The sequence below is a fragment of the Meleagris gallopavo genome, chromosome 5 (assembly GCF_905368555.1).
Source record: "Meleagris gallopavo chromosome 5, MGAL_WU_HG_1.1, whole genome shotgun sequence".
Taxonomy (NCBI): domain Eukaryota; kingdom Metazoa; phylum Chordata; class Aves; order Galliformes; family Phasianidae; genus Meleagris; species Meleagris gallopavo.
In genome coordinates, this window is record NC_139408.1 from 55,443,257 (window position 1) to 55,468,997 (window position 25,741).

General features: G+C 42.0%; 1 long non-coding RNA gene across 11 annotated transcripts in view; it reads left to right on the top strand.

Moving 5' to 3' along the window:
* LOC104911281 (uncharacterized) overlaps positions 1-25,741 on the top strand; it is a 108,516-nt gene that overhangs the window by 28,445 nt on the left and 54,330 nt on the right. For all 11 annotated transcript variants that reach the window (XR_014883799.1, XR_014883806.1, XR_014883807.1 and 8 more), the window contains exons 5-6: positions 1,481-1,579; positions 9,305-9,409. This is a non-coding gene — a long non-coding RNA (uncharacterized LOC104911281). The remainder of the gene's footprint in view (positions 1-1,480; positions 1,580-9,304; positions 9,410-25,741) is intronic.

Below are 25,741 nucleotides of genomic sequence, written 5' to 3' on the forward strand. Positions count from 1 at the left end.
TGGGTGTTCCACAGAGAACTTTTGCCTTGCTGAAAACACAACATATTGTCTTCTTTCTCAGTGTGCTTTTTCTTGCGTGTGATGGTTGCAATAAAGGGTGGTGCAAACTGGGAGTGCTCATGAGAACAGGTCGTGTTGTACAGCTAATCATTTAAAAAAGAGGCAGGAGCATAATAGGGACTGGATTTCTGTCTCAGGGAGATGAGGAAGATGGATGGATTAGATGATGTTAGTGATCTTTTCCAACCTTGATGATTCTATGATTCTATGACTCTACTTAGCTCAGAAAGGGAGTGCACTGATTTTGCAAGTAGTTGTGGACCATGTGGTAGGAATAGAAAAGGGGTCTTGGATCTCAGTTTGGAAGGTGGTTGTCTAGAGGAGAGGGGCTGAATATGGGCCAGAGTTCTGGTCTAGGAAAGTGAAAAGTTTTGTAGAAACTGTTTTGCTGGGCCACAAAACATGAGTATCCTTGTCAGTGCCTCTAGCAAGAAGGGAATGCAAATGAGCACAGCTCAGAAAAACTCCACTAACAAGTGTTTTCTGCCCATCAAAAAGCATATTTTTTGAGACAAACATGTTTAAAACTTTGGTTTTGTTTAGAGGACAAACAATCACTGTTCCTCTGCTAATAGCTTTACCTGATGAAGCCAAACTTTTTGCTATGACTATCACCTCATTGCGGTTTCCCCTTTAATTTACTTTTTTTTTTTCTCTCCCACATTCACTATTTTAGTCCTCTGTCATGTGCGCAGTTGACGCTTATCAGCCATGCAAATTTACAGATATTAAACAAGCTACAGGAGGGCTCTGATATTGTTCCATCAATTCAAGATAAACCTATTGAGAATTAAGGGAAAAATTATTAATGAAAACCGAGTGAGAAGGCTATAAAGTTCAAAAAAATGTGTTCCCTACCTCACAGGATTTGGATGCATGCAAAATTTCATGAAAATTACTTATAAAATGGTATATTATTTCACATCTTCGGGCAAAAGCATTGTTGAAATATTTTCATTCCGTGCAAAATATATTGGATGATAATGATATTTAACAAGGAGATAAAGAATATGATGAGTTTATTGAAAAAAAAAAAAAAAAAAAAAAAAAAAGGTGACCTTCTCTCCAGGGTTTGAACTTGCTACTTTTAACAATATAAAGCGAAGCCTCTTCCTCCTGGGCTAGAAAATGTCATATCCAATTGAGATGAAGATCAGCTCATGTAGATGAATGCTATGGAAATGAACCTTGGTTTTGTGTGTTGAAAACAGGCTGTGGGGAAGGAGAATGTATCTGTGACAGTCTCCAGCAACAGGGTACATATTCAGCAATTTGAGTTTTTAGGATAAAGTTTAAGATCTCACCTCCTCACTGCAAAGGGAGTATTGCTGTCATGAGTGGCAGTAGGAGCTTGGAGAACAGAAGTGAAGTCACAATGTGCAGTAAACCGATCTTTCTTTTAACCTGATCTTGATTTCAGTATCATCTCAAGGTGAATTCTGTGGATTGCCCATAAAGCAGAGCCTTGACCTAAGAGGAGCCCTGCAGAGGAAGTGGACACTGGAAACTCAAGGGGAAGGTAATGGAAAACAACATTTAAATCCCTTTTTGTCCATTGGCAGAACCAGTAGGACTAACAGAATCAGAACGTGTGGGTCTTTAGGACTTGCTGGGAGGGATTCAGATTTGTTCAGTAAGACTTTCCCCAATAAACAACAGCAAACTGAAAAATTAAAAAGATTCAGTTTCCTTTGCAATTCTCTCATATATTACTTTTTTGTCATAAAGGGTGTATGAGAGAACAAAGTTAAATCATCTCTGCTTTTCAACCTAGATTTACTAGCTTATGCTTTTACCCTTTATTGAGGGAGACAGAATAAAAGCACTACTGAATATCAAACAACCAAGGTGACAGGAGGCTGACATCAGCTTCATAGCTGGAAAACCCATCCTCTATTATGATTTGATCACGGACAGACCTGTAGCCCATTGGAACAGAGAACGGAGCAAATACAGCCATATAGTGCTGCAGAATACTGATCCAACACTGGCAAACATGAACAGTATTGACCCAAATATGGGGAGAATCAAGTGCTGCCCAGAAAATCAGAGCAAGTGCCGTTACTAATGTTGGACTATTGCTAATCTGAACCTTGTCCAGAATATTGAAGAGAGCACAGAGAGTGCTGAAAACCATCTAAAATCCTGGGCGAAATCCAAACAATATTTTTGCAAATTAAAAACTAGCATGTCAGAGAAACTCAGAAACTACAAAGGCACAGGAAGCCTGATGCTCTGTGCAGCCTGCTGACTAAAACTTGCTGCTCAGGGTTCCTAGAGAGCCATTTTAATTGAAAGTGAGAGCGTCTGTTGCAAAAGGTTGGGAAGTCCTGCTCTAATTGACTCTTTCTGGGGTTAACTGTTGCAAAGAATGAGTCAGATCCCAGCTCCGCCGCGAGCACCGGGAGCCAATCCTCCCCCATCATTAATTACTTTGGTTCTGTTTCTTCATCAGCGCCGCTTGGATCTATCGACGAGATCCCTGGCGCCTTGCCAGCACCACCACTCTGACGAGATAAAACACTCCGTGCGGGGAAGGGGAGGGCAAGCCTTGCTTGTTATTGCTTCTCTCTTTGATGCTGAATTGGTTGGTTCTCCCACACGGACCTTTCTGTACGGCTTCTTCCTTTAACGGAGCCGCAGGGTTTTGTCATTGTCGCTTTTGTTTGGTTGTTTTTTTGTAATCGACCTTCCAGCATTTTGGAGGTTTGTAATCTAAATGAACAGATTCCTACAATTGGTGTGGCTTGGATGCTTCTTCCCAACGTGTCAGCTAATCGCATACCTTCGTGCAGCTGTGAATTAAGGCAAAGGTGGGGACAAAGAACCCCTTGAGACTTCTATGTGCTAAATGGCTTTCAGTTACGGCTAAGTTGCAGAAATATCTTTAAGTTATGCCAGGGGAGGCTCAGGTTGGATATTAGGAAAAATTTCTTCTCCAACAGAATGGTGGGGCACTGGAACAGACTGCACAGGGAGGTAAAGTCCCGGAGGTGTTCAGTAAAAGGGTAGATGTGGCACTGAGACCTGACTTAGTGGCACAGTGGTGATGGATTGATGATCTTAGTGGTGTTTCCAACCTTAGTGATTCTGATTCTATGAAATCCCAGCTGAATCTGCATACAGTGCTGAATGAGAGTCATCTGGAGGTGGGACTCCACCTGCACTTTTCATGGAAAATGGGTGTCTGCAGAGCCAGACAAGGTGCAGACTTAGGAGCAAAGGCTTGAGTCCAGGTTCCAGCAGGGCAGGGTTAAGGAAACAATTTGTGCCCTGCAATACAGAGCTATTGCATACCACCCTGCCCATGGCTGCTGCCCATTTTTTTTCTTTAGCTTCCTCAACCCAGGTTCATACACTTGCCCTGGCATGTTTTTCAGCAGGGGGGTGATGGTTTTCTCCTTTCCAGAGCAGCTTCCACCTACTCTATGGAACTCCTATGGACACCTCGCCATACATCCAGGAAGTGAAAGGGAGTGGGAAAAATGATGTTATATCTTCATGTTGGGCTTCTCTTGTAAGCAAAGTCTCTACACAAGGTTGCTGCTGCATCCATGCTCCTAGGAAGGGAGGTTTCCTGTAGGAATGGTGTTTATGTGAGCTGGACACCCAGGTACTGAACTAGAGGAGCTGCTATATGCAGCCATGGGCATGGCTCCTTGCTTGAATCAAGCTGTTCAAGACCACTTCAGTACTTCAGTGCCATTTGCTTTGTCAGAGGGAGGATGAAAAACAAGCACCGTTGGTTTCAGCTTTTTGATCTCTTAGATTATGTTGTCTCACTGTGAGACCAGCCAAGGAAGAGAGGCAGAGCAAACCCAGAACAATTACTGCACATTTGCTGTAAAGGTTTACATGTTTTTTTTCTTGGAACTTTCACTTCCAACTTTAATTAAGTTCTTCCAAAACCAGCAAACGCACACGGAATTAGAGAGCTAAAGAATATGTGTGCACGTAGGTGTGTGCTGGATGGGATTTTTGCAAGTTTTCCTTCATCTAATGAAAATTTGCTTGGCTGTCCCCATTGATACAAGCTGTAACCGAGCTTCAGGTGGACCCATACCCTATTATATAGTCCCAACACACTCATGTTAGGTAGTGAGAGCTGGTGGGGGTAGCTTCTTTGCTAGTAAGCCTATATTCTGTGCAAAGCATGCACAAAACTGTATTTGCTGAGGTCTCCTGTGGCATAGCTGTATTATTTCTTTAAATATTCCCTTTGGGTCATTGATGGCATCTCTCTTTTGCAACATGCCTGGAACAGTAGGGTCTAATTCACTGCCACCTCCCTAACGGTGCTGCTGCTGCTATCACTCCTGCTTGTGAAATATGTTAGTGAAAAGCAACTCTTCCTCAGCAGGATATGCTCAGGGTAGGTCCCTCCCTATCTCTGCAAAATAGTGTGCATTTGTCTGCACGAGGGTTATTAATGAAGGATGTCATGAGCCCTCAATGAAACAAAGTCTTTGGACATGGGGACCCAGAAAAATGGACACAGTGTACTCGCAAAATGTTCTTAGCAGCACATGTGAATTTCTTTGCACTCAAATTAAGGAGGATTAAAGCAGCTAAACTGTTGTTGCTCAGTTCCCTTGGATCATGTGACAAAGCCTGAATCGCTTTTAGTCACTGGTATAGGCCTAAGTCAGTCCCTTGATCTCCAAATTAATTTTTGAATTGAATGATTGTGTGGGGTTTTTTTGTCCTAATTGAGTCTTCAAGTGAAAAATGCTTAGCAAACAGATGGAAAACTGAGGACAAAAGACTCTATTATGTAATAAAAAAAGGGAGAGTTCACCACAACAGTTTGAAATTAGTACTTGGAATTTCTATTTATTTTTTTTCTTAATAAAATCTCAAACAGTAACCGATACTTAGTGTGTTTTGCACAGCTTGGTGTAAAATCATGAAAAAAGGAGAACGTGGAAAATTCGTAGTGGCAGCTCTTGTAACGGATAACACAAAAGTGTCTGAGTAATTTATTGATCCACTTCTCATTTTCCTTTTATTGATATGACAGAATCAGCAGTTTTCCCAGGAGGAAAGAGGTATTGAGTGACAGCAATGCAAAGCTCAATGGCCAGTCAGTCACTTGTTTCTGGAAACCCTGAAACTACCCCTGAGAAAACACACAGGCTTGGTTCTGGAGGACCTTTGGGTTCTTGTTCCCTAGTGGTTATCCTGTTCCCTAGATGCCAAAAAGTACCTCCAGCAGGAAACTAACAGGCTTTAAAGTTGTACTGAGGGGATCTATGCAAAGTCAGGGCCCTTCTGTGGGATGCACTACGTGTACTGCATGCTCTGAGAGTTGTATTTTTCATTCTCAGATGGAGGTTGATGGTGGGAGAATGTGCAGTGGGCTGCTGGGCTAGTGAGTGCAGGTACGCCAGGGTTTGTGGCTCACAGGAGATGTGGCACAGATGGGCACATAGCCTCCACCTTTAGGGCAGTAAAGTAACTTAAAAGGAGTTTCTTGACTCTGTACAGAATCAAGAGCTCTTTGGTCTCAATATCATTGGTTTCTGTCATCAAGCTAACAGGTAGCATTGCTCTTAACCCGTGAAATCACAGAATCATAGAATAGTTTGTTGGAAGGAACCCTTCAAGGCCACCTGATCCAACACCCCTGCAATAAACAGGGACACCCACAGCTCCATCAGGTGCTCAGAGCCCATCCAGCCTGACCTTTGGGTGTCTGCAGTGACAGGGCATCCAACACCTCTCTGGCTTCACTGTATTTATACCAATTTTACAACCATTAGGGCACATATGTTTGCTAGCTTTTTAGTTCCTGTAGCCCTGGCAACAGAATATTTTTAAAGCTTTCCTGATTTAAAATCATTCCTTAATTTTATAAAATAGAAACCAAAGAGCAATTAATTTTATTTTATCACTGGGAGAAGACTCTGTTGAGGTGCAGAGATAACCAGAACAAGACATTTGAGAGCTGCCTTTCGGTACCTTGGCATTTGCTTCTATGAACTTCTGCCACACTTGGTGGATGTTTCACAGTTTTCTGCTTGAATGGAGGTTGGACAGAAACCATCAAGTGTACCAGGCTCTTCTATGGCTCTGCATGGTTTGGTCCTCTATCTGTGATCCATGGAGCTGCTATGTTCCTCTGGTGCACTGCTCATACATACTGTGGAAAAGAATTTGATTCTGCTTATTCAGAGAAAAAAAAAAATCAATTTTCCTGACATTAAATGTTGACAAACACTAGAAAAGATTTGGCCAAGTGTGTCCATGTATGGGTGAAGGGCATTTTCTCCATCTGGACAATACTTGCAAATAAATCACCTTCAGAGAAACTTACATGGTATCAGGCCCTCGTGTCAATGCTGGCATTTCTTTCTTGCAGGGATCTTGCTCTGTAAAGGTATAGGTTCCGCATGTAAAGAGGAAGCACGATGGTCTGGGCTATGGACTCTGAAGGGGGAAACTCTGCTCCTTCCTTGGGCTGCTGCCAGTACTCTCCACGTCAGAATCAGTAAATCAACTTTCCTTTGTTTTAGTGATTTTCCTGCATGAGAAGTTTGGAAGTTTAATTCTCATTTTGCCTGAAATAGCAGCACATGAACTGGGGAGGAACAGGTCTAGCCCTTCATTAGGCTCCAGACTCTGCCATGTCAGCAGTTGTTTCGTGCCATCACAGTGTAAAACCCTTTTCCCTTTCACTTCACATTATTTCTTTCCGCAGAATGCTTTCAGTGCAGATAATGCACATGAAGGTACAATACAGCCAGTTGTCTGAGAAAAGAAGCCCGTTTTCTTCTAGTGGGTGGTAGGTAAGAATTACTAATCCAATCTGCTTGAGTTAACGCAAAACAAGGATTAGGGTAAAGTTCCCGAATATGTTAATCTTCCTTTATAGAAGTAAACTTTAGCACCGCTATCAACCCCATGGTTTATGGTTCATGGGAACAATGAACCAATTAAACTCGAGCGGAAAAAAAATCTCGCACAAGTTTTCTGATCGTTACCTAATACTTTGAATTCTTTTGATTCTTAATTATTTGCCACTGTGTCAGAGGCACAGGAAATAAAATGATGTTTATTATTCATTAAACTGTTTCTAAACATATCCATAATTAACTGCGTCTTATTGTGGTTGTTCTTTTCATCTCCCCCTCTATGAATGTAGCTATTAAATGACACGTAAGGTCCTGGGTCGCTGATATAATTGTTGGCAGCACAAACTGTCGGCTTACTGGAATGGTTGTGCCTATTCATAGTTGGATAGTTGTGGAAAAGCATGTGGCCTGTGTGAAGAAAGGAAAGGGTCAGCCAAAGCCTTTCTCTTAGGTATCGGGAAGAAAAAAATGTTTCATTTCATTTTAATAAATTTTCTGGCTTTACAGAAGCAGGCCCATTCAAAAAAGCCTTATACACTGCTCTAGCCCTCTTCATTTCCAAAATATTCTTGCTTGTTGCTGAATCATATTCATTGCTCTTATCTACAGCAATCCACAACTGGGGAAATGTAACTGTGTGTTCTGTGTGTTCTGGGTTTTCTTCTTTCCATCAGATTGCTAACGGGAATGGAGCACAGTGGGGATAATTGAACTTACTGTAAGGGATATAAACGTCAAGGATTTACTTTTAAATGCTTAAGAGTCTTTTCAGCTGTCAATACCTGCATGGGAATCTTGGGCGCATCAATTAGAGAAAAGTTGTCCTAAAGCAAAGGTTACAACATAGGATTTCAGCAGCTTCCATGCCGATGGGTCAGAAAAACCATCTTCAATTTAGAACAATAATGCAGGCATTACGTGTAGTCAGCATTTTACTTTTTCAGTGAGTGAAAAATGCAGCAGGAGTTCAGTTGTGTTTACAGTGTTGGTATGTACCCATGGCTGTAAGAAATTGAACCCCATTGCAATTAAAAAGGAGCACTATTTTTTGGAGGTTCTGATGAGGTGACTATCAAGGATTTCTTAGGATCATTATGGCTGGAAAAGACCTCTAAAATCATCTAGTCCAACTGTAATTGTGTCTGAAAAAGAAGGGAGGTATTTATCCGTTAAACCTACTGAAAAAGTAGATTCCTGTGTGCAACTTCATAATCAAAGTTCAGATTCAAGGAGGTTTATAAAAAATAACTTAGAAGGAAGCGTATCTGATGTAGGACATGATGAATATTCAAATCCAGGCTATAGTTCACTTTACTAAGTCATGTTTATAATGCTCTTGGTTAGCAGAGTTGACATCTAGGGTATGGAAAAGGGCACACGAGTATGGTGGGTTGAGTTTGGTCACCTACAGCAGCAATACGTTGTGCCCATATAATACTTACCTGGTAAAAATTGAGTCCACCAGGCACTGAGCTGCCCCTTTCATGCCAGCAGGAAGCTGGGGCCCCTCCAAGGCAGCGTTTGCTTCTCAGTCGTTTTGCTCAGCTCCTTTGATTTCTGCATCTCACCTGAGTGCTGCTTGGTTAGTTAGAACCAGAGCATGCCCAAGCCTGAAATGCAGCCAGGACATCCTCCCTGCAACGATGGCACTTGTGTGCACCGGGACCACATCCTACCAGTTCTGTGCCAGTGGGAACAGATGGCACTCAGCACTTGGCAGCATTGGGCCCCAGGTCCCAGGGTTTTTTGGTTATTGTTATTATTTTATTTTTTTGTCTAACCACCAAAAATCCCAAGGAGCGAGGCATGAGTGAAAACAAGGCGCAACGAGACACGCTGCGCAATCCCAACTGCTTTGGTACATTTGCAAAAGTAGCAAGTCCTCTTTGTGAGTTCCCCAGCACATAGCACAAACAGTCCAAGCCTGAGGCTGGGGGACTTTTCAAGCTTGTATCCCTGCTGTGGCATATAACGAACAGACAAAAACCCCTTTCTGCAACCTCCGCTGGCTGCAACATTTGTTGGTGTCTGTGGCTCTGATTTACCCCGCTTTGTGTAACACTGGTACTAATGTAACTGTATTGTGGCAGGAGACTGGAGAGGGCAGCGGATCACTCGCTTGAAAACATGACCTTTTAATTTAAACAAAAGACTTGAAAAAATGAAAGTGGTTCTTAAATGCAGTTTAATCAGTCAGGCGAAAGATGTCTAATGAAGCTGCCAGACAGATTTGTAGCCAGACTGTCACTTTACCCATCATGTTTACAGCCTCCAGTGGTGAGATTAGGACAGGGTGAAGGCTCAGCCTATCCAAATTTCCCCGCTCTGCTCTTCTACCATGTCTGTAAGTTTTGACAATTTGACAAATCATTTTGCTGCATTGTCTCTAGAGCCAGGAGAACCGAGCGTGGCGTTCCCACCCGTGACCGTGGCAGAGCACAGCCTGATGCAGGGATGGGAGACCCAAAGGGATGCTGTGGTGCTGCAAAAACAAGGTAAAGCCTTTCTGCTTTATGTCGTTTTACTCCCAAGGGATCTGTGCTAATGCCCCCACCTTTTCTGTAAGAACAGATAAATCATTTTTTAGCAATTTTTACTATCTTTATTCCCTCCGCTGTGTATTGGAGGACTGTTTTTCACCAGAACCTCTATTTCATAGATTCACATTAGTAAATTCATAGAATCACAGAATGGCTTGGGTTGGAAGGGACCTCAAAGATCAGCTAGTTCCAGCCCCTACTTCTTACTTAAAGTTGCTGGGACAATGCAGTTATGAATCAGGCCGAACAGTTGTTGCTATATCAGAAGAAAGCTATGAACAGACTTTATTTCTTTAATAAGAAATATTAAGAATATTTTTAATTATTAAGATATTTTTATTATTAAGAATATAAAGAATAAAATTTATTTCTTTGATAAGAAATAAGTTATAATCCATCCCCACAGTCAAAATTCACATGTATGTGATTATCGAAGCAGCGATCAAACATTGCTCATGCAGATTTACAGTCAGCTCTTGTTTACATTTTGGGATGTACAGTATGTATTTATTTTTGCAGGGAATATTAGTTACCCAACAAGTTTTAGTGGCTGCTTATCCACAGGCTGAACACAGCTCAGACACACGGCATCTGAGCTCCCCGCACTGCCGCAGCACTGAACTTAGGCTCGAATGAGAGAAATTGCCTCCCTTCACGATGAGAGGGGATTCATTTTCCATGCTAGCTCTTTCCTGGGGGTCTTTGCCAAGAAGAGAAAAACCACTTGCCGTTTTCTGTCTTTTCACCATTTTTATTTTTTTTTAAAGAACATCAAAGTTATCACTCCTGCTTTCTCACCATAATCCCGCAAATCCTAATGTATGTCTCCCAGTCCTTTCATACTAAAAGCACGAGTGCATGTGTTCTGCAGCATTTCGGAGGTCACAGACAGTTTCCTCATTTGCATACACACTGTGGCACTAAAAGAGCCAAACCAGGAAAAGTAGTTCAAACTCAAACATACGTTGTTTTTTTTTTTTTTTCCTTTTTTTTCCTTGGGTACTTTAAAGCCGATTATTATTTTTAAAGTTACTTACGTGACGTGATGTCTAATTCTGCTTCACTGGAACAAGACTGGACAAAAATGACTTTTATAGGGTGTTTTTTTTTTCTTCCTCCCTCTTTCCCTTAACACTTTTTTCGAACTTTCATGCTTAGCAAAAAACTCCCCTGTAATTGTCTTGTCATGATTATAGTTTTTCCCATTCACCGCCGCTTTACATGGAAGCCCCGGGAAAAGAATTCTTAAAAATTAAATTTCATGCTTGCATGTGTTTCTGTGATCTGCAATGTGTATGATCTCCAAGTGGAAAACTTCTCTAAAAATAAATGGATTACCCTTGCTCCGACGCTGTCTGATGTCTGCGGAGCAGATACCGCCGCTCGCCTGTGATCTCCCACCCACCGCAATCAGGGTGACAGGCGTTGAGGCGAGGGCCGGGCCGTGGCGTGGGGCTGGGGGAGCAGGGCCGGCTAGCTGCTGGAGGACAAAGGGTTGGCCTTCCCCACACAGCAATGGAAGGAGTCTCGTCGCGTGGTTCGTGGGGAGGGCCGACGGCTTTCCACACCAAACGCCATCTTGGGGATCGTCTGCCACGCAGTCCACAGTGGGGTTGGGTTGAGTGGCTTTGTTTGGCCAGTTCATTGGAGGTGTTGGTGTGGGGAGCAGCCGTGGCACAGCTTAGGCAGGGTAGCACCCAAGCCCTGAGTAGCAATCAGAGGGCTTCCATGGGGCCTGAGGGCTGGGGCTGCCCCTCAACCTGCGGGGCAGCCTTTCCTCTGCAACGCCCGGCCCTGTGCTGGGCCTGCAGGTGGTATTGCAGCGCAAGAAATAAGTACCAATAGTGCCCAAGGGATCCACTTTCAAGATTTTCCTTCTTATCTTGCAACCCCATCTTAGAAGCCTTCTTTCCACATGAGCACACCCTTTTGACCTCACTGGAACAGGAACTGCAGATGCAGTACAAGATGTTGTGAACATTGTCCTCTTTCCCCGCTGTCTGGCTGTTCTGTGATAGATTTCCTGCCTCAAAGCTAGAAATGACTTTGTAAGCCCTTGCTCCTGCGATGCCACCCAGCAGCAGCACTGCCAGGCGAGCCACTGGTGCCCGCAGGAAGACACAGCATGTCCCTCATTGGCATGGCTTCATCAAGTCTTGACCCAAATAAGTAACATTCCCTTGAGGGCCACTTTGAAAAGGGATTAGGTAGAAATGGGGAGAAAAAAACCAGAGCAGCTGATAGCAGTAACACATTCACGGGAGCAGGAAGGCTGGTCCGGTGACTGAACACCAGACTTGGACTCTGGAGATCAAGGTTTAATCCTCCATTCTTCCACAGATGTTGGCAAGTCACCTAATCTCTCAGTGCCTCAGTTCCCCATCTGTAAAAGGCAGATAATGGTGGCTCTTTTGTCTGCACTGTCTGCTTAGATTTCTAAGTTTTTGAGGGCCAGGGATGCTTCTTCAGGAGAGTGTATACAGCACCTACCTCTGCAGGGGAAATTGTACCGGAGCCTTCCATGCTACACATGGTAATTAATAATAACAATATCAATCCTTTAATCATCAGGGAACTCGTGCTCTGTTGCAACAAAATTAATAATTAGTGCATGATCTGAGCTTTAATTGAAGTTGAATAAATACTGTGTGTAACTTAATGGGCATTTATGGAAAACTTCTCCATGGAGCCCGAGGGCGATCTAATTGTAAAGTGTATCTGTAGATGTCCACAACAATAAATCCTATCCCATAATGTTTGAGAGCCATTTTCAAGTTGGGTGGCAAGGCAGAAGTTGTACTGAGGGCATTTCTACCAGCTGCCTCTACTACCTTCTACCATGACCCTTCTCAACCCACCACGTGTTCAGGAGAAGCCTTAAAAACCACAACAGTGGGAACTTCTCCATCACCCACAAAGCCTGGGATGAATTATGTTGTTATTACACCTATCACAGCCCAAACCACCCAGACAGCAGTCACCCACAGTAAGTTTCTAGAACTTTTCCTTTGCTGCCATGCTCTGAGATGTAAGCTTAATATTTTGAAGACCTTTCTGTCTTCTTTCCAGGGGGAGAGAATTGGTATCTGTCCTGATTATACTTAGCATGTACTGGAGTCTTCACTGAGGTTAAAAGGAAATTTCAGCAGGTAGGATTATCTCCAACAAGTATTATATCCTGCCAAATTGTGTTTGGATTTTGCTAGACTTATTTACTTGTTCACAACACCCAGGGAAGCAGAGACTTTTTTCCTATAAAGAATTTGACTCTGTTTGAAGACATGGGAGTTGTGTTTTCAAGATGAATCAGACTCTGATTGACTTTGGGATTTGACATATTATTGATTTACTGACTAACCTTGCTGTTTTGCTGGACATGCTGTGGCTTTTGTGAGCGACACTGAGCTATTACAAGGCTGCAGGAATGCTTTCTGGTGGCATGTTTGGTTTAGGACAGTTCAGCTGAGGCTTTTGTGATTAACTACTTTATAGCTACCTCCTGGTTCCTGCCTTGTCTCTGGATCTGTTGGATATGCTGAACCTCTTCCTGCCTTCCCTCTCTCTCTCTATCAAATGTCTTATCCTGTCTCCTCTGGCTCTTTCCAAGAGCAAGAACCTCAGTGAAAGACCAGGCGAGGCTTTTGGGGATGTAATGCCTTTACTAATGCTTCTACAGACTTCAGCCTTCATCCAGCTCTAACTTTTGCTGTTGCTATTCTCCTATGCTTCTCTCTCTTATGCATGTCTCTGCTTTCCAGCTCTTCCCATATTGCTGTTCAGTCCTGCATCCCACTTTTATCAATGAGATGCAGGCATGTTAGTGAGCTTCAGGCTTCTTGGTCTGTTTTTCTTTGTCTCAGTGCCTGATGTAGGTCTTTCGTGCTTGTTTTCCATATCTACAGTAGATGACTATGATTTATTTGTCTTTTAAGTGGTGATCTAAGTGGAGAAGTAATGGTAAACATTGGCCACAGCTGCATCTTACACCTGCAAATCCTCTTTCATTTGAGGGGTAGGGAGCTCTGAGCCTGCTACAGATACAGCATATTCCTAACAAAGAGGAAAGGGGGGGTAAGTGGAGCCATTGCTTTTCCAATGGGTTATTTGTCACCACAAGGAAGTAAATGCCCCACAGTTCATGTTCTGTGTGTACAGGATAAGCCTTAGCTAGTCCTGATGAGGTGCAGGCTGAAAAATATGAAGAAAATTACAGATATTTTTATTTTTAAATTTCACGTTTCAATTTTCTGTATATAATTACACTGAAGCACGTGAAGAAAGAGGTTGTAGTTTAGCAGTTAGCTGCAAATTATGGTGAAACAAACAAACAAAAAGTCATCTTTGCCCACTACTTCTGGTTCAAATGCTCTTATTTCTTTCAGCAAAACCGCTGTCATGACCCCTGCCCACAGTAGTCTGTATTCTTGGCATCCTTGCTGTCCCATGGGGTTCTCATTTTGGCATGCTCCCACTCCCATCCAGTACTATTTTCTTCCCTCTAAATAAAAAGACCTGGGCATTTGTGAAGATTGTAGGTGAGAATAAACCCTGAAAACGTTTATACCCTTTTCTAAGAGGAGGAGAATTTCTAATCAGCAGTGATTTATAGTTCATTGCTGCACTGGGGCTTTTAAAACATCGGATGTATTAGATCTAGTCAATATAGGCCAAGTCATTGTGAGAGATGAAAATTCTACCTAGATCTTAAATCTTTCCTGGCAGTGACAGATGCCAAAGCCTTTCTGGCAAAAAATACACAATTGTTTTGTCAAAGCTCACTTTATAAATACCTTTCACTGGAATGATGATGCTTTGTATGAAACACATTGCAGAAAACTGACAGCGAGGATGGGAAATGCTGACCTAGTTTTATCCAGAACAAAAACAGGATTTATTTTTTTGTACAATTTTTCTCTTTTCTTTTTTCCCTTGGAAGAAAAGAGAGTTCCGTAAATGGTAGTGCTTAGGAACTGCAGAAGCTGGAGGATGGGAGGAAAGAGGAACACCTTTATGGTCAAAAGCTTAATAATTTTTCTATGGCTGTTGGGCAAGCTGGTGGGCCAACTCTGAAGGATGAAGTCTCAGTCCTTCTAATTGTTTTAATAGTCTTCAGCCTCACAAAGCACGTTCAGCTTTTGCTTTAAATTACAGGCAGGCCCTGGTTTTTAGAAAAGGAAGATTAGAAGAATATTAATTGAGACATCTTTAGCTAAGGTGGGGTTGTAGGCCTAGGCCCTGGTTTGAGTCCAGAAGATGTTTATCTCCATGGTTAGTTTGGATATCAGGAACCCTTTACAGAAAGGGTTGTTAAGCACTGCAATAGGCTCCCTGAATGTGTTTAAAAACCGTTTGGATGTGGTGCTCAGGGACATGATTTAGCAGAGGGTTGTTAGAGTTAGGGTAGTATGTTTAGGTTGTGGTTGGACTTGATGATCTTGAAGGTCTTTTCCAAGCTGAGCAATTCTATGATTCTGTGTGCATCTCTGCGTAACACCAGAGCACAGGTTTTGGTGTTTTGCTGGATGGGAACTCTGGGTACCATCCTAGGGATCTTTGTACTCCTTTTGCTGAATGTCAAATGGGTTCTCTCAGATTCCCAATTTGGAAACATTGTCATCGTTGTTGTTTTTTTTTCATGAGAAATAGTAGCTTTCTCTAGGCAGGTGGCTCAGTAGGTGCAAGAAATCATGTTTCTTGTAAGGGATAAAGCAAATTCATGGAGCAAAACTCCAGCAAGGCTATGACTCACCAAAGTAAAACTTCCTGACATACCAGGAGAAACACAGCTGTGTGCTTGCTTTCCTTTTTCTATTAGGTTTCTGCTACTTTGCAAGTGAGCACGGTGATGTTGAGCTAGATGGGACTTCAGCCTGACCCATTCATTTCATTTGTCTTTTATTTTAAGGAGACCTCCATGCTCTCCAAGGTACAAGTGGTGCTTTAGCTGGTCTGGTTCAAGTCCCCTCACTACAGCTTCTGCTTTGCCATCAGCTCCAAGATATACTCTCATGTGCAAGTAATGCTTTGTGTGATGAAGAGGGCAGGATCTGAGCCAGCCCCTGCACTGGCAGTTTGGATAGCGGGTATGTACGATCTGTACACACAAGGGGATTTGATAAAGCTCCAGTGGTGTCAAGGAGAGAGGGAGTTAGCTTGAGAGGATAACTAGGCAGAAGACACCCTTCCAGGAACACTCATAAGTGACAGAAATTGAAGATCAACCAAAACTTTCCTACTTAAATTTGATAAAGATGTATTTAAAATTATCGTATGCAGAGCAGGAAAAGCATAATATTAGCTAATTTCTCGTTTTTTAAAAAACATTTAGAGTCTTATAAGTATTTGGGTTTTATCATATTTGCATTCTTTCTTGTGATTTTTTGATACTTAAACCAGACATATCTTCCAGAGCATTCCAGGTCATTAACATTCACTCTCTCTCCTTTTTAATCTCTCGCCTAGTTGTCAGCCTCAAGTGTGAGTTCCTCCCTGGAATGCCGTTCCTTTATTGCTTATTGTCAAAAATGTTTTCGCTTGGAATTTTCCCCGGCTGGTGACATAGTAGGCTATCGCTGTGGGTCAAAGTTTGCATATCAAGCCATCAGTTTTCATCATTATGTTTGTCATGAGCGAAGGACGTTTTTATTAGATGAAACATATGAAGAATAAGAACAGATGAAATAACAGAGTAAAATGCATTGAAATTCAGCCTGCTTGTGGCAAGCTGTAAACGAATCCATCTTCTGGTAGAAGAGAATTGTTTGAAGCACCTTAAAAGTTAGATAATTTATATTTTATGCCACTTTTTAAATTTTTTTTCTGTTCTTGGATTATCTTGCACATTTCAAGGAAGGGTTTTTAGTAATGTTAAAGATGTTCATATTCTGCTAATTCTTGTTTGTTAGTTCTTGAGATCTGAAACTGTGGCTCTCAGCATTGAGATGTATACAAACATAGTAAAAAAAATATCAGATCAAGACAGCTTATAATTATGACTAGACAAAAAATTCCACAGTTTTTCCATGATAAGATATTTTTGGTGATCTTGTTTAGTTTCCTCAAGAATACACCGAGCTTTTTAGAAAACTGCATCCTTTGTGCTCTGGATTTCCCATTACCAGAAGGCCTGGGATAGACTCTGTCATTTGGAGACATTTTTTAGATTAAATGTTACAGAGTTCTTAAGCAGTCAGTGCAAACAACTGGCTTTTATTCAGCAAAAACTGGATTTCATTTTATAAGGAAACCATAAATCCAACCTCCAACCCATTGCATGGTATTAAGTGCTCTCCACGCAAATGTTACCTTTTCCTTCACGCATTCAAGGGCTTTAAGGGCAAGTTTTCAAGCCATTTCAGGTGGTGAAGTTAGTCCTTCAATACACAGTACTCCAGATGGGAGCTCACAAGGGCAGATCAGAGGGGGGACAATCCCCTCCTTGCCCCACTGCCACCTCTTTGTTGACACAGCCCAGGATGCAATTGACCTTCCAGGCTGCAAAAACACACTGCTGGCATATGTTCAGTTTCTCATCCACCAGAACCCCCAGTCCTTCTTGATGGGGCTGCTATCTTACACACAGCTGGGATTGTCCTGATCCAAGCATAGCACTTTGCACTTAACCCTGTTGAACCTCATTAGGTTCATGTACACCTACTTCTCAAGCCTGTCCAAGTCCATCTGGATGGCATCCCTTCCTTCTGGTCCATCTGGATTGCATCCCTTCCTTCTGATCTATCAACAATACCACTCAGCTTGGTGTCATCAGCAAACTTTCTGAGAGTGCACTCAATCCCGTAGTCTGTTTCCTTGATAAAGATATTGGACCTCTGGGGGACACCACTCATAATCAGCCTCCACCTGGACATAGAGTCATTTACCACAGTAAGATCTTGTGCTCAGCCACCTCAAGGTCATTGCCTTTTTAATTTCTCTACATGGCAAATGAGGAGAATGACAAAACATGGAGGGGAAAAAGGGCTGTTTTCTAAGCCACACAATGGTATTCAGGGGTGCTGGACACCCTTCTGAAGGTACCAAGATGCTGAGAAGCTGTGGTGTGATCGGTCATGTTGCTGATTTGGTATGTTGGTACTCTTCACAGTGAAATCAAAATGGGGACACATCTGAAAAAGTAGATAGTCTAATGAGTAAGACATTTTGTAAATAAGACCAATTAAAAATCAAAAACAGTACACATCTGAAAAGGCAGATAATATGGTAAGACATTTGGTAAATAAGAGCAAATAACGATGTTCTAAACCTCAACCCAGCACACTCGTGTCAATACTTATGCTCTCACCCACAACAGGTTAATACCATTTTTGAAATACAGCTTGGTGTTACTTTCTTTTCTTTATGAAAAGCATTTTGCTGCCTTCAAAGCAGGTATTTGACTTCACTTTTGGGGATGCAGGTAGGATCAAGCAGAGGAAAGCAAAGACTGCCCCATTTTTATTTTTATTTTTTTACATTTAGAGTACTTGAAAAAGAGATGGAAATGCTTTTGTGTTCTTTCTGTCAGAAGTGTTAGTGGGACAGACTTTGCAACAAGGCAGAGATCAGCGTTTGAGCATGTTCTCAGCATCCTTGGACTGACATCCTGCTTCCACAGTGAAACCCCTCATGTGTTCAGCAGAACAGCATAGGACAGACATGTGTGACCCACCAGATGCTTTGTCCAATGTCTTTTGGAGTTCAAACAGACAGGTGAATTGGGGGAGGTGGGGAACAATGTGGTATAACTGGCATGCTTAACTAAGAAGCAAAATGTCTTGGATTCCATGGGGCTGGGTGGCAAATTGTGTAAAACAGATGCATAAATAGGTCACCAGGATCTACAGAAAATGTTGCAGCATGTCTTGCCTAATATAACATCTGCAGAGGACTTCCCAATAGGTTTAAATTCAGCCAAAGATATACTTTGGTACCTAAATAACCTTTTCTATTTCCCAGGCTTTAGAGTTCTGGGACAAATAGGTTCAACTTGAGAGGCAGTCACAGAGTCATGTGTAGCCCTTTGCTTTCATGGAGTCAGCATTCTCAGTCTGGGTGGTCCTTAGATCTGACGTGCTGCACATCCCAATCCAGATCATTTTATTCATTTATCATCTGTGTAAAGTTTGTGATTGGAAAACTTGACGAGCTGGAGAATTCCTCAGGATTTTTTGGATGTTTATCACTAAAATTTATCACATTCAATATTACAAATGTTCACCTGTTTTCCAGAAATTCTCTGGCTGTTTTCAAAGCTTTTTGATAGGTCTTTCTCCAGGGGTCAAAAGACATCCTTTTTTTCTTTGGATTAAAGAACCACCTAAAATCCCCTGTCTGGACAAGTGCAATAGACAACAATTAGTCCAGTCAGAACTGCTGCCTGACATTTTTTACATTGCAGTGCAAACTAATCTCTGCAGAGCTCAGTGCACAATTCACATGATGCTTGATGCAGATTTTTTCTGATGGGCTGCTGAAAATGCACTGCATTTCCTCAAATGTACCTGCTCTTCAAACTCCTTTTCTAGCGTTCTTGGAGGGCTTTTTGTTTGTTTGTTTAATGCACAACTTGCTGTTAGGAACTGAACCTTTCAGCTCAGCGGTGGCTGATGACAGATGTCACCCAGCAGTGCTTCTCTACCAGCAGTGGCTGCGTGTGACTCTCAAGGCCAAGTTTCAGCACTTGAAAAAAAGGAAATGTGAATTCTCTCGGCACAGTGTTTCAGGAGATTGTATAGAAAATTTGTGTTCAATCTGTTCTTGTTTGAGGAAAATGCAAGATCGGGCTGTTCTTTGGCAGTAAAAAATGAAAGTGGAATAACTAGGAGAATTCATTCAGAAATAGGAACAAAAAGCAAAACGTTGTGCTCCAAGTACTCTACAGTTTGAGCTTTATTTCATGAGTAGTACATGTTAGCATGACAGCAGGCTGGAATATTGATAGTGTTCAGTTTTAGTATTTTTTCTCACTGAATATATTTCGGGATTATTTTCATAAAGCCACTTGTTGGAGATGTTATGACTCACAAGGGGTATCGTGCAAGACATACAGTTATACAACTGGAAGAGTCTTACGAACTCAGTTCCTTGGCATTTTCAGGAATCACAATAACAGAAACATTTTGCTGTGTAGGCAAATCTTTTCCTACACTTATTTACTTGTTGGGTCACAGCACTGCATCTTCCAAGAGACAGTTTCCCCCCCAGATGACCTCTTTGTCTGGCAAGTAAACACCTGGGAAATTACCCATATCAGCAAATCCAGCTATAGGTTCTGATAAGAGAAATATCTACTGCAAACTCAGCACTTTGGTAGTGATTAGGGATGGATTTATTCCACTTTCAGGATAGTTCACTTTGGTCTGCCACCCTGCAGTTCTTTCAGAAGGGGACTGTCTATTTTGCTGCATTTTGCAGAGTACATCATGGGAAATACTTGCTTATTTAATTCATGCTGTTGCCCTAAATGGATTCTTTTATTTTTGTCTGTAGGCAAATTCCCCACATAATGCAAAATCTCTTAAAGGTGCAAACTGAATACATGCGTGTAGAGGACCTCATGACCATGAGGCCTTTGAATATCAATCTGCCTTAGGTATGGGAATTGAGAAGGAAATCCTGGAAGTGTCTTAGAGTGCTCACATAAAAAATTCAGAGAAAGTTTTGCAATGTGGAAAGTGACATGATTATAAATGAGTTTATGTTTATTGTGGGGAGGGAAATACCTCTTGGAAAGAAGCTGGAGGTTGTCATGTTGGTGGATCACCTGGCTTCCAGCTCCATATGACCTCAATCTTTGCTTCAGTCCATCCCAATAGAGCAAAGTCTCAGAGTTGATTCAGGGCTGTTCAGCTACTGAGCTGGTTATTACGGGCTCCTTTTTGAGTAACAGGATACACAAATGCTGATAAGATACGATTCATCTGCTGTTAGAATTTTAGAATCATAGAATATTCTGGTTTGGAAGGGACCCATAAGGATCATTGAGTCCAAATCCTAGCTCCACAGAGGACAACACAAAAGACCTGAAGTTCGCTGTTGTGAGAATGAGAGAAATTGTGCCTGTTTCTCTTGATTGACTTAAAATGCTTGTGGAGGACTAGTTCTGATAGAGGTATCTATCTAGTGGATACGACCCCTGAAACTGATAAATCACCATCAACAAAAGTGTTGCTTGCCATCTTCTATTAGACATATGAGCAAAGATCAACCAGAGAAGCTGTGGATGCCCCATCCCTGGAGGTGCTCAAGGCCATGTAGGATGGAGCCCTGGGCAAGCTGACCTGGTGCCTGATTTAGTGGTTGGCAACCATGCCTATGCCAGGGAGGTTGGAAATAGATGACCTTTGAGGTCCCTTCCAATCCAAGCCATTCTACGATTCAAAAATGGCTTGAAGTAAACCACAGAAGCACAAATGGGAACAAGAGTAACCGCGAGTATCCAAAATACACTATTAGTGGTGCAGTGATTACACCCAAAGGTTTACGAAAGTGGAACAAAGAAATAATCCTAAAATCAGAGAATTGTAGAATGGCTTAGGTTAGAAGAGACCTTACTGATCTCTAGATCACTGAGCTCTAACGTCCCTGCCATGGACTGGTTGCCCGCTACCAGATCAGACTGCCCTGGGCCCCATCCATCCTGACCTTGGGCACCTCCCAGGATGGAGCAATCTAATATGTAGATAAACACTGCAAAAATAAAAATTGTGATATAGTTTAACATTTAATGGATAAATACAAATGCAGCTACAAGCGTACACATGGAGACAGTGCTTACATATGAATGAAAGGAAAAGCTTCTACCCAGATTCAGGGAAATGGCATGCCTTGTAAGCAAATGCTTATGCAGGCTCCACAAACTCATTGAGCAAAGAATTAAACTCAGCATCAGTAATGCAAGGAAGGAAGGAAGATTGTATGATAATGAAAGATATGACCTGATGTAGTTATCTTTGCTCCTATCATAAGCAGCATCAAAAAAAAAAAAAAAAAAAAAAGAAGAAGAAGAATCTAAATCTCATCAATAAGAACAGTGTTGCACACCTGGGGTCTAAACATCTGGGAAGTGCTGTATTAGTGAAACCATCTCCAGGCTTACAGGGTGGATGAAAACTGAAAGCACCAGCCACCTGCAACTTTAAATCGCTAATTTGGAAAGATGTCTCTGTGTCATCCAATTTCAAAAGCACCGTACAAGCTGCATAGTCATTGCTATTACTGTGATCCTAACATATTCACATCTCGGTGTACAGGGATTTAGATGCACGCAGCAACTCTGTGTCTTAAGATGAGACTGTGCCCCTCAGAATGCTTTTAATTCCTAACCACTAGGGGTTATAGTCCCTCTTGATGTGCTAGGATTTATATCCCTAACTCCTGGTAATACTCATGGGAATTGCGTGCATGAATCACCACTGAACAAGATGAATCCTCACAATGTTTAGTTTCTGGAGTTTTCTCATGTTTCGCATCCATCACTTTTCTTGTAGTTATTAGCAGCCCCACAGTCTGCTGATGAGAACTATTAAGTACCTATGTAACTTAAGTGCCTAGGTGAAATTCTATTATTCTTAAGGTAGGAACTTGTTTTGAAGCAAGCAGTATTTTGTGGGCATTAATAAAGACATGGAAAAGAGTGCCTGAATAGGGTGACACTTCCAAATAATCCACAAAATTGCATTCTAAACACCATCTGGGTTGGCAGCTCCAGCCAAGAAAGCATGGCTAAAGTCTGGTGGGTGATTCATCCACTCTGTGAAACCTCGTTCAGAATTCGCATGCAAAATGGCTGTTGAAGTGCTGAAGAAAGCAGGCTGCGTGTACAACTGTCTTGATAACTTTAATTCAAGTTGCACTTACACAGAGCTACTCTTTGTATCTGTGGTTTTCTAATGGCCAGTCTCTGCTTGTACCCACCAGTCATGACCTCTTTGCTCCTAGGGAATAGTGCAGTTGCACCTGAGAAGTTCTGGATGCTGTAAAACATGCTCCCTTCCTCCTCATCCCCTGGAGTCTTGTTAATATAACTCCATGCCACGGCAATCCAGCAAACATGAAGCGAACCTCCCACCCCACACTGTATTGGTTCCAGTTTATTGCCTCCTGTTGGCTGAGCTCCCACTCCTGAGCAAGCTCTGTGAAGTCAGCTCAACTCCAACTAACAGCTTCATCAAATTGTTTGGATTCTGGGGACATGCAGGTCTGCCTTCTCATGGTGAACAGGCGTCAGGATCACAGGGTGAAATGCTAAAATGCAGTAAGTAAAGCTACACCTCCAAGTCCTTTCTTCGTGAAAGATCAGCTCTCTCTGGCCATTTCTAACACCTCTGTGAAATCCAAAGATAAACTTATTAGGCAACATTGCTTTGAGTGCCAGCAGCACACAGATAACACACAGCTTTTCCCATTTGCCAGCACGCAGAGATACATCCTTCACATCAGGACAGCCTTGTGAAGAAAGAAGAGCTCATTGAAGCTGAATCTTAGTGAGGGAGAGGTAATGCTGTTGCTCAGAGGAAAAGATTTCAAAGAGTATGCAGCTATAGCTGTGTCTTTTTTTTTGTTGAAGGCATTCGTTCAGCTCAGCCTTCCCCGACGCTAATCTCCTCCATAGCTGTGTGCCCAAGTAATAGTCTCTTCTGTTTCCTTCCAGCTCTTCGACTCTTTTATATCTCCTCTCATGGTGACCTCATCTAGTTCCTGTAGGATTTTGCCACTTGGCAGGACAAGCAGCATTCTGAGAGATCTATGCATGATATCATCAGCATTTGAAAATTCCAGCTGTAAGACATGCAATCAGGTTTCTCCTTAATGATACCAGCTATTCAACTGCATTGTACCTCCAGACCTTCAAGTGGCTTCTCAGAGAATTTCAAGCCCAGTTCATAGTCTGTTCTTTGCTGACAGAGTTCAACAAGCCCTGTGAGAAGGAGACTAGAGAAACATGGAAAAACATTCAAGACTCCATGAAGACTATCTTCAAGCATCTTAGCATCTTGCTCCTTTGAACAGTGGAGCTGTCATATATATAGGTAATATCATAGAATCATTATAGAATCATAAAATGGTTTGAGTTGAAAGGGACCTCAAAGACCATCCTGTTCCAATCCTCTGCCATGAGTAGGGTCACCAACCATTAAATTATGTGCCAGATCAGGTTGCCCAGGTCCCATCCATTCCCTAGAAACCAGCCTAAGAGCAAAGCTGAGCCCTTCAGTAAGAAATTACTTCCCCAAAATCTCTTCCATCTACACCAAGGCCATTCTTCAAGCTCACCTTGTTTTGTATCTTAATCACACAATGTATGAACTCCCTTTCTCAAAAGAACCCAACCAATGCAACAAACACCAGTGAAAGGAAAAGAAGCAGAGAACAAACAATTTTTGTTCCAGTAATGGGGACAATATAAGAAGCAGTATAAGAAGAGCATTGCATAAGAATGAAAATGTATGCTTATGATCTCAGTGCAAATGTTGCTTCTTAAGTTAGGTACATACACCTTAATCCTTTCTCAGGTACTACACAGACATGTTTGGTGCATGTTGTACATAAAGTAGCTGAGTTGCACCAAAGTTCATGCCAAAGAGTGGGGACCTGATTTAAGCAAGCTGTGATGATGGTGGGATATACTGGATGTTTAGCAGAAACAGTCTTTCTCCCCTTCTTTTCTGGACACATAGGCAAAAAAAAGTTCACCAATCAAACTAGCTGGCCAACTTTTGATTGTTGAGTCCTCACAGTCCCATTTTCAAAAGCTGCAAGTCCCCTCTATATCAGCAATAAAACTGCTGCTATTCTCCTTAGAGCTGAAGACCTCTGTCCACGCAGGATTCTTCCATGAGTAAATTTCCCTTTAAAATCATCCAGCAAATCCAAGGCTACCTCTTGCTAGTGACAAAGAACGAGATATTATTGTTACCCTGAAGTTTACCTCCCAGGTATCAGTCATCCCACATCTCTTTCATTCTCCAAGTGAAGTTTTCCTGGAACATCTGCAAGGAAGGACAACTCTGAAATTTGCTTTCACATTCAACGAGGCTGCAAAAAAAGGCAAAGTGCTGTGACAAATGCCTCCAAAGTCAGCATTTGTCTTTCCCTCTGTCTCATTCATAATTGTGAACCTCTAGGTTAACTGACCTGGGTGTCAAGTCTGAAAAACAAAAAAATCAGTTTATATTCTCTGAAATGGGGAATGAGCAATAGGTAAGAGTTTAGAGGACTAACCAGAACGTGTCTAATTATTTGGGCTTAGGATTTAACTTACTGTTTTTTCTTTCTTCTTCTTTTCTTCCCTCAGCCCCTGTCTGATACTTAGAGCACAAAACCCAGCAGGGAGAGGAGTAATGGAATTTGGAGGCAATTGGTGTTCAAAGACCTTGCTTGAAATGGGCCTATGCTAATGCTGAGGGTCTGTGCAAATTGGGTCAACTTCCCGCATATTCCTAAAGGAGCAGCTTCATCAGGTTAGCCTGCATGGTACAGAGTTGTCTCTTTAAGTATTTCATAGAGCTTCACCTCAGAATATTGTCCAAATTCTCAAAGAGATTCTGGCTCTAACTGCCCAGCCCGTGGCCAGAGCAGGATACATTCATCCACAGAGCATCACCCGCACGTGTGTGGTCTCTGAGCCACGGGGAGAGCACGTTCATCCCAATGTAACTGAGTTTAATTGCCACCTCCCGACTCTTTTCAAAAAAGGAATCTGTGTTTAAAGGCTCAGAGCCTTTTCCTTGAACTTTCTTGCTCCAAACTGAGCTGACATAACTCCCTTGTCCTTGACAGAATTACACTGGCCAGCTATTGGTCAGACAGAGATTTGAATTTGGCAGTCAACCTCATCGTATCCCCTTCTTTGTCTCTTCTATGTATTACATGAAGTGTTAAAAAGTATTTTGTGTGCTTAACTCATACAAAATATTTGCACAAAACAGAACATTAAAGGATATGCTATAAATTCAAACTTAGTTTTGCACTGAATCGAAGTAATGCTCTTTCTTTTTCTGAGGCAGAAAAAAATATTTTAGAAACAGAACTTAAAAAGATGCAGCAGCAGTGAGAATAAGTAAGATAAGAGCTATAATTCAAGGCTACAGGACTTTCCATTGAAAATGTGGGCACAGGCATCATGTTGTCACATATTTCTGAAACAGAAGACAGACATTGCTAAGGAAGCATAAGCACAAATGAAAAGTTGCTGATCTGGAGAAAGGGTTGTGTAACCCTGGAGAAAATTGGTGCTTGCTTACACTGGATAAGAAATCCAGTACTGAGCAGATAAACCAAGCTATA